At 44.9% G+C, this 8,364-nt stretch overlaps 1 protein-coding gene across 1 annotated transcript in view; it reads left to right on the plus strand.

The window, feature by feature from the left end:
* The first annotated feature begins 1,605 nt into the window (after window positions 1–1,605).
* il34 (interleukin 34) overlaps window positions 1,606–8,364 on the plus strand; it is a 38,357-nt gene continuing 31,598 nt past the window's right edge. Inside the window, exon 1 of the mRNA XM_020604406.1 lies at window positions 1,606–1,833. The gene's annotated coding sequence lies outside the window, so the exon portion shown is untranslated. The remainder of the gene's footprint in view (window positions 1,834–8,364) is intronic.

The following is an 8,364-nucleotide window of genomic DNA, read 5'->3' on the forward strand; positions in this document are numbered from 1 at the left end:
GTTATGCTGAGCTGGTTTTCTCTGCTAATGCTTTGGGCAAACCTGTTGCCTCCTCTCCCAAGAAGGTTTCCTCTGTTATACAGATCTGTTGTGTGTAAAGTGTCACACTATTTGACTGCACACCGGGTCCACCATCTCCTGTGAGGTGTCAAATCATACTTAGCTGTCCACTCACCTGTATAGTCCACTATCTTCTCTGCCACCCCACCTTTTTCCTTTGACACAGCTGGCACAACCTGTTTTTATATGATTTCAGCAATATCTTGCTTTTTAAAATTTTGTGTGCAACTCGTACTGTAACTCGTTTTTGACTATTCTCTTTCTTAAAAAGCACAAGATAATCTTAGTATAGTTTGGCTAAAATACATCCTATGACTAAATGGAAATCATCCCAAAACTCCCCACCATACTCTCCTGTGGGCTTTTCCCCTCTGAGCACAGCAGCTGTGACAAGTGATTGTGGGATTGTGGCCACAGTTTGGCCCTGAGAGGTTTGGTGTGAATATATGCCCAGTTAGTCAGCTACACTCCACAGAGCTGTGATATAGGCATTTGTGATGTGTTTATAGATTAATATGCTTCAGAACGGCTCTGAGTATGTGACAGGCTATCACAGCACAAGATCAGCACAGAAATGTCTTTTGAGTCCAGGTAGTATCTGTTATCTGCTGGGGAGGAGAGCATGATTCCACCGTGACTTAACTCCACTGTCAACCCACAGCATCAACAATTCCCGTGAACACGCTACTATGAAAGTAAAGTCCTCAATGAGACACTTTTCTTGCAGGGACACAGCATGTCCAGAAATTAAATGGCAGTTGCATAAGTGAAACAACATGCCATTTGCAGCATGGTGTGAAGTCACTGCACCTGCAGACAACGTGAAACCTGATGATAAAGAGCAGATTCTGTCAAATAGAGTCGGTGTTCACTGCCAAAGAGAAGTAGCCCTGCAATACTGAATGACAAAGCAGTATAGTTAAGGCTGTGGTAAATAAATACACTGCAGTTAAAGTTGATGTCATTCTTAGAAATAAATTTAAATAAATAAATGGTGACTTAAACTGGTCTCAATTTAGGTGACAAAAGTTTTTGATTTTCTTAGAACATCCATCCATTTTCTACCGCTTAGGCCCTGAATGGGTCACGGGTAGGGCCCGAACCTGGAACCTTCTCGCTGTGAGGTAACGATCCTAACCACTGCGCCACCGTGCTCCGTTCAATTTTATTTGTATAGCGCCAAATCACAACTAAAGTCGTCTCAGGACACTTTAGAAACCAAGGTCTAGAGCTTACTATTACTAATATTATAAAGGAAAAACCCAACAAATCCCCCTTGAGCGAGTATCTCATAAATGAATAAATACAGACTCGTTTGTGAAAGGCTTCCTTTTGTTTTAGGGGCGGTTCCTCATGTAAATCTAATGGTACATTAGTGTAATTTAGACAAAAGGAGAAATGTGTGTGTGTGTGTGTGAGAGAGAGAGAGAGAGTATTGCAAGGTATGTAAGGACGCACCAGAAATGTGTGCGCTTTTATTTTGAAAGCAGTGAGTTTTTGTGTGCGTGTCTGCGGGTTGAAATTGACTGAAAGGAGCTGTAGGCCAGCCTGTTGCGCACTTGGCGGCACACGCAGGCTGAGCGCACAGAAACTGTGTGGGTAGACGGAGAGGGTAATGACTTCCCTCAGTGATTTTATAGGCTTTGTTTGATGACTTGATTCACATCGAGTCGACCTTTATCGTAATTTATCAAGGGATCATTACAACGTGGCACCACTGAAGGGATACAGGCTTGACGCATCCCGGGATCCGGAGCGAAAGGAACTTTCGAGGTGCGTGTGTACTTTTGTGTGTGTGTCCGTGCGCTCCTGGATGTAGATTTGATTTCTCAAACTTTCCAGTGAACACACAGGTGCGCTCCTGCCTGTGTGTGTGTTCCTACATGTGCGTGCAGCTGGTAGCCTTAGTTACCCATTAATACTTTCACTTTCGTCAGGTGTGTAGAGTACGTATTGCTCAAGCTCGGACAGGCCAGTATGATGAGGTTTGTAATGGAAGAAAGGGGAAAATTTGAGGCTCACTCTGCATGAAGTTATGCAACCAGTCGCAACAACTGTCTTAGATCATGAAAGATAAGGTGACTTTATTGACCATAGGGGGGATTTGAGTTTTCATAGCAAGAATAGCCTACAGCTACATAAATATTTACACCAATTTCACCACTAGAGCTGACAGAAGTTCAGGTTGTAGATGTAGTCCTTGAACTTTGTGAGAAGACAGAGCAGATAAAAATCAACTCTCTGATGTGATTTATAAAGTCTGAAAGCCACAGAAGACCTGACAGTTCAAAGAAAAAGTAATGGCACTGTTTGCAGCCTCCTGGTTTTCTGCATAAATTGGTCATCAAATGTGATCTGATCTTTACCAAAGTCACAAATATCAACAAACAATATTTCTAAGCTGATAAAACAGTGAGGTACCATCTCTGATCATAAGTGAGCCATGTGCAAAATACTGAACAGACATGGTATTAATGGCAAGACACCACAGAGAAAGCCACTGCTCTCCAAAAACAACATTGCCGTATGCCTGAAGTTTGCCAAAGACAACCCTGACACTCCACAACACTGCTGGGAAAGAACAAGCTGGGTGATGCAGCAGGACAATGACCCTAAACATCAAAGTAAATCTACACAACAGAATAGCTTCAAAGACACAAAATCCACCTTTTGGAGTGGTCCAGTCAGAGCCCAGACCTCAACCCAATAGAAAATGTGGAATGACCTCAAGAGAGCTGTTCACACCAGATGTCCTAAGAATATGGCTGAGTTGAAGTAGTTCTGTGAGGAAGAATGGTCCAAAATTCCCCCTGAACATTGTGGCGTGGTGGTTAGCACTGTTGCCTCACAGCAAGAAGGTTCCAGGTTCATGACCTTTCTGTGCAGAGTTTGCATGTCTTTGGGTTCTGTTAGGTATTTTTAGTCAGATAGATATTGGTTAGATACTTGATGTATTAGAAATGTTTAGAGTAGACAGGATGTCTAGCTCAGGCTGTTAAATGCTTAGTCATTCTCATGAGTTCAGGTTGCTTATGGTCAAGGATAACTAGATAGAAAGTTGATGACTGTTGAAGTAGAAGACAGGATCCATCCATCCATTTTCTACCGCTTAGCCCCTGAACGGGGTCATGGGCCCAGCCGGCAATCGGGCGAAGGCGGGGTACACCCTGGACAGATCGCCAATCCATCGCAGGGCAAACACACACACACACAGAATGTTTTAGCTACACACCACATAATCAACAGACATTCACACATTGATTTTCCTCATGCTTTGACTACTGCTCTGGCCAGCTGCAAAGCTGGTACCAGGGACACGTCACGGTTTGGTGTCTCTCTCTGAGTAGAATGGGGTTAGCCCAAAGTGATATAATGTATAGGCCTGTTGTGGTTCAGGGTCTTTCATCTTTCAGCTGCCTACGTGCATGTTGGAGGTGCAAAATACCTGAGTGTGTAATGTTAATTTTTACCTGTGTTCATTGAATAAATCAGCACTGTTTTGAAGTTACTTGGACTGCTTCGTCTCTCAGAGTTAGCGTGGTTAAAAGTACCGGATGCAACAGTTTTCTCCAGGTACTCTGGCTTCCTCCCACAGTCCAAAGACATGCGGCTTAGGTTGAGTGGTGTCTCTAAATCGCCTGTGCGTGTGTGTGGTTGTTTGTCTGCATGTCAGCCCTGTGACAGACTGCCGTCCTGTCCAGGGTGTACCCTGCCTCTCGCCAGCTGGAATTTGCTTCAGCGACCTTGTTTGGGACTAAACGGTATAGATGGTGGATGGATATTTGTGGCTTTGTTGAAGATCAGATTACATTCCATGACTGATTTATGCAGAAAACTGCAAAGAGTGCCATTACTTTTTGTTTTGCGAGTGTATGAGAGCAGTGCAAGGTGTGAGGTGCATATAACTGGTATTTAATTAAAATTCTGTAGCCAAAAGTGTAAATAGGCTAGTTATTTCCAAAAGAGAAATTCATGACTTTCCAGCGTAGGTTTACTCATTTGGCCTGAGCTACCTAATGCCATTGAATCATCATTCCTATCATTTGAATAGTATAAAAGTTTTAATCCATGTGCAGCTAATTAAGCCATTTCATGCAGTGACATACAAACCACTGAGATATAGATGAGCTATAGTGTGATTCTGGACTAGTGAGCTAAAGGCTGAATGAACGTACAGGGCAAATGTAGGGTAAAAAAATACAGAGGTCTGCTAGTGAACTAAGAAGGGTAAGAAAAAGAAGAGGAAAGTTGCTATGAGTAAGCATCTGTGTGGTGTGGTGAGTACAAGAGAACATGTGCGCTTGCACACACATACACACACGCACGCTTATGCCTGACTCACAGCAGACTTAAGCCTGTGTGTGTGTGTGTGTGTGTGCGTGCATGCGTGTGCGCTCCTGTACTCACCAGGTTTGTACCTCCAGTTATAGCTCTGTCTTTGTGAGGACACGTTGATCCAGTGTCACAGCATCATTGGCTGATTGTCAGTTAGGACTGCTAGGGTCAGAATTAAGTTGAGATTTAGACGTGCATTGCTAATGGATAAGGTCAGGGTGAGTGTTGAGGGCTCTCACAAGCACAGAAATACTAAGGAAATAAGTAAAAACAGGACAGCAGTAACACAATATGATCACTACTTCAACCATTATATAGCCTACAGTTAGTTCTTTCTGTGTGTGTGTGTCCTGAAAGCAGCGTAGAGATGTGGCTTTTATTATGCAGACAGTTCAATATAAGAACAAGCATGTTGTGTCATTATTGTAGTTCTACTGTACTGGACAGCAACTTGTTAACTGCTGTTACTGAACTCTTCATTCTCTGTTACATGTTCAGTACTGATCTGAATAACTGATGTATTATCAGTATGCAAAATAGAGGCTGCAGACGTTGGGCATGAGCAGAGTAGCGAGCTGCATATGCAGCTTTGCTGACCCCTAGAAAGTAGGACAAAAGTCATCAAAAACCGAATCATATGAAAAGTAGGGCATACAAAAACCGAGGTTCCACTGTATTGCTTTTATTATCCATTATTAAGTAGTTTAATCATAAGATTTAAGAGGGAAACCCTTGCATATGTGGTTTGGCAGTAAAATCGAATTTGCATCCTCTTTAAAAGAAAATTGGGTACAAAAGCTCACACTGCTCCTTTCCCATCTTTAGCCTTTTTCATAAAGTTTTTTATGGTTTATCCTTATGCACCTTCACTGGAGTGAAATGAAACTCAGTGCAAACTTACTTAATATTTTCCTTGATTCTATGCAGCCTCACACTTTTGCTGTTTTTATTGTTTGTTCCCATCCACATGTAACATGCTGCAAATACAAGCTACACACTGCTCCATGCTAGGCTAAAAACTCACGCTAGCCGACCACGGCTACCCAGCCTTTTACTACCTAATGTGCAATCTCTGGAAAACAAGCTGGACAAGCTAAGAGCCAGGATTACAGCGCAACGGAAAATAAGACAGTGCTGCACACTAATTTTCACAGAGACCTGGCTGTCAGACAAAGTCCCTGTTATGGTTCTGGGGTCCACACCACGTTCACACGCAACAGTCCCAGAATCCTCCACTCAGCTACAAACCCACACCATGCATCAAGGAGACCAGACACCAGCTTCTGGTAAGACCAAAGGGGGAGGTGTGTGTGTGTTTATCAACAAATTGTGGTATGGAGTGTTCATAAGCATTGCTCACCAGACATGGAGTTTTTAGTCCTGAAATGCCGTCCCTATTATCTGCCAAGAGAATATAGCAGCACGTTTTTGGTTAGCGTGTATGTTAGCCCAAGAGCTAATCCCACGGCTGCTCTCAGAAAGCTCCACGACATCATCAGCACAGTAGAGACAGCTCACCCTGATGCTGTCTTTATCATCACTGGTGACTTTAACCAGTGCAATCTACGGGCTCTATTCCCCAAATATTATATGTGGACATTCCCACCTGTGATAAGAATACACTGGACCACATTTACAGTAACATACAAGGCGCATGTAGGACTGAACCCCGCCCCCCACTTTGGACACTCAGACTACATCTCTTTGTTTATGTATCCAGCCTACAGACAAAGACTGAAACAAACAAACCCTGTCACCAAGTCAGTTAAACATTGGACCCCAGAGACTGAAGGCACCCTGCAGGACTGTTTCGCCCAGACAGACTGGGATGTGATTAAAGCTGCAGCCACCTCGGAGGACTTTTCTGTCAGCATACAGGACTATGCTGAGTATGTGACCGGGTACATTAGTACCTTATTGACAACATTGTGCCCACCATACAAGTCAGGAGGTTCCCCAACCAGAAGCCCTGGATAAACAGTCAGGTACACCACATGCTACATGCTTGTTCTCTTGCATTTAGATCAGGCAATGAGACGGAGTACAAAGCTGCGAAGTACAGATTGAGTACCATAATTTCTGGACTATAAGCCGCACCCACTAAATGTAAGACGAAAAAACATTTTGTGCATAGCTGCAGGTGTCCACGTTGTAACATGACATATTTTGACAGCTAGATCGATCGCCTGCAACTTGAAAGCTGTATGATATGCATTTTGTCGTGTGTTTTCCATGACGAGGGTGTGGGCATGCAGCAACAAAAGTAGCGGCTTATAGTCCAGAGTACAGAGAGAAGCTGAGTGGCTTCTATTCTACTGCTGACTCCGGACGGATGTAGCAAGACCTGCAGCACATCATGGACTACAGGACTACCACCAGCATCATCAGCTCCACAGACAGCCTGCTGGATGACCTCAACACCTTCTACACCCACTTTGAGACCTCCAGCTACATCACAGAGAGCATCACACACACCTGGACCACCCAGCCCCCCTCCCTTCCACTAACTGTCTCATAAGGCCAGGTACACAAACCCCTGAGGAAGATCGACCCCGTCAAGGCAGAGGACCAGACAACATCCCTGGGTGGGCTCTGAGAGCATATGACAGTGAGCTGGCTGATGTCCTCACCTCCATCCTCAACTTTTCCCTCAGTCAGAGCATCGTTTCCTCTTGCTCTAAGACAACAACCATCGTCCCCCTTTCCAAGAAGAGCCTAGTCACCTGCCTGAATGACTACAGGACAGTGGCACTCACCCCAATTATTATGAAGTGTTTTGAGAAAGTGATGCTGACCCACATCCAGAGCAGTATACCGGGCACCCTGGGTCCCCTGCAGTATGCCTACCGGCCCAACAGGGCCACCTCAGGTACTATTGCTGCTGCCCTTCATTATTCCCTTTCTCACCGGGAAAACAGAGACTCCTACATCAGGTTACTCTTCAGCTCCACCTTCAACACAGTTGTCCCCCACAAACTGTCCACACTAGGTCTGCACCCCACCCTCTGTGACTGGCTCCTGGACTTTTAGACTGTCAGGACTGGCAATAGGACTTCAGCCAGCATTGTTACAAACTCTGGCACCCCACATGGATGTGTCCTCAGTCCCATCCTCTACACCCTGTTCACCCACGGCTGTTTCCTGCCTCCCACAAAGACAACATCATCCTAAAGTTCGCGGACAACACCACAGTGATAGGTCGCATCACCGGTGGGGACAAAGCAGCCTATAGGAGGGAGGTGGCCGGTCTGGTGTCATGGTGCAAGGACAATAATCTCAGCATCAACACGGACAAGACGAAGGAAATAATAGTGGGCCACTGTTCATCTGTGGGCTTGAAGTGGAGAGGGTGAGCAGCTTCAAATACCTGGGTGTCCACATCAGTGAGGACCTCACTTGGACACTTAACATCACACAGCTGGTCAAGAAGGCCCAACGGTGGCTGCACTTCTTGAGGAGGCTGAGGAGGTTTGGCATGTCACCTAGGATCCTCAGCAACTTCTACAGCTGCATCATCAAGAGCATCTTGACCAGCTGCATCACTGTCTGGTATGGCAGCACTACTGCTATGGACCGCAAGCGCCTGCAGAGAGTGGTAAAGACTGTAGAGAAGATCACCAGGACTCCACTGCCCTCTCTGCAGAGCATTTACCACTGCAGGGTGTGTAGGAAAGCTGCCTCCATCCTCAAAGACCCCACCCACCCCCCAGCAAGGACTGTTCACAACACGACCCTCTGGCCGGAGGTTCAGAAGTGTGAAATGGACCTCTAGACTGAAAAACTTTCTTTCCCTCTGCCATCAGACTTCTAAGCAGCTGACTTAGGAAATACCTCATGTACAGTTTGCACATGCATAATTGCACACTCACTACTGACTATTTTATTTATTTATTTATTTATTTTATTTATTTATTCTTTCAAACATGTAACAACAGTCAGTATGTAATCACACATAATTCCAGACATGTC

The sequence above is a fragment of the Monopterus albus genome, unplaced genomic scaffold (assembly GCF_001952655.1).
Source record: "Monopterus albus unplaced genomic scaffold, M_albus_1.0 scaffold65.1, whole genome shotgun sequence".
Taxonomy (NCBI): Eukaryota; Metazoa; Chordata; class Actinopteri; order Synbranchiformes; family Synbranchidae; genus Monopterus; species Monopterus albus.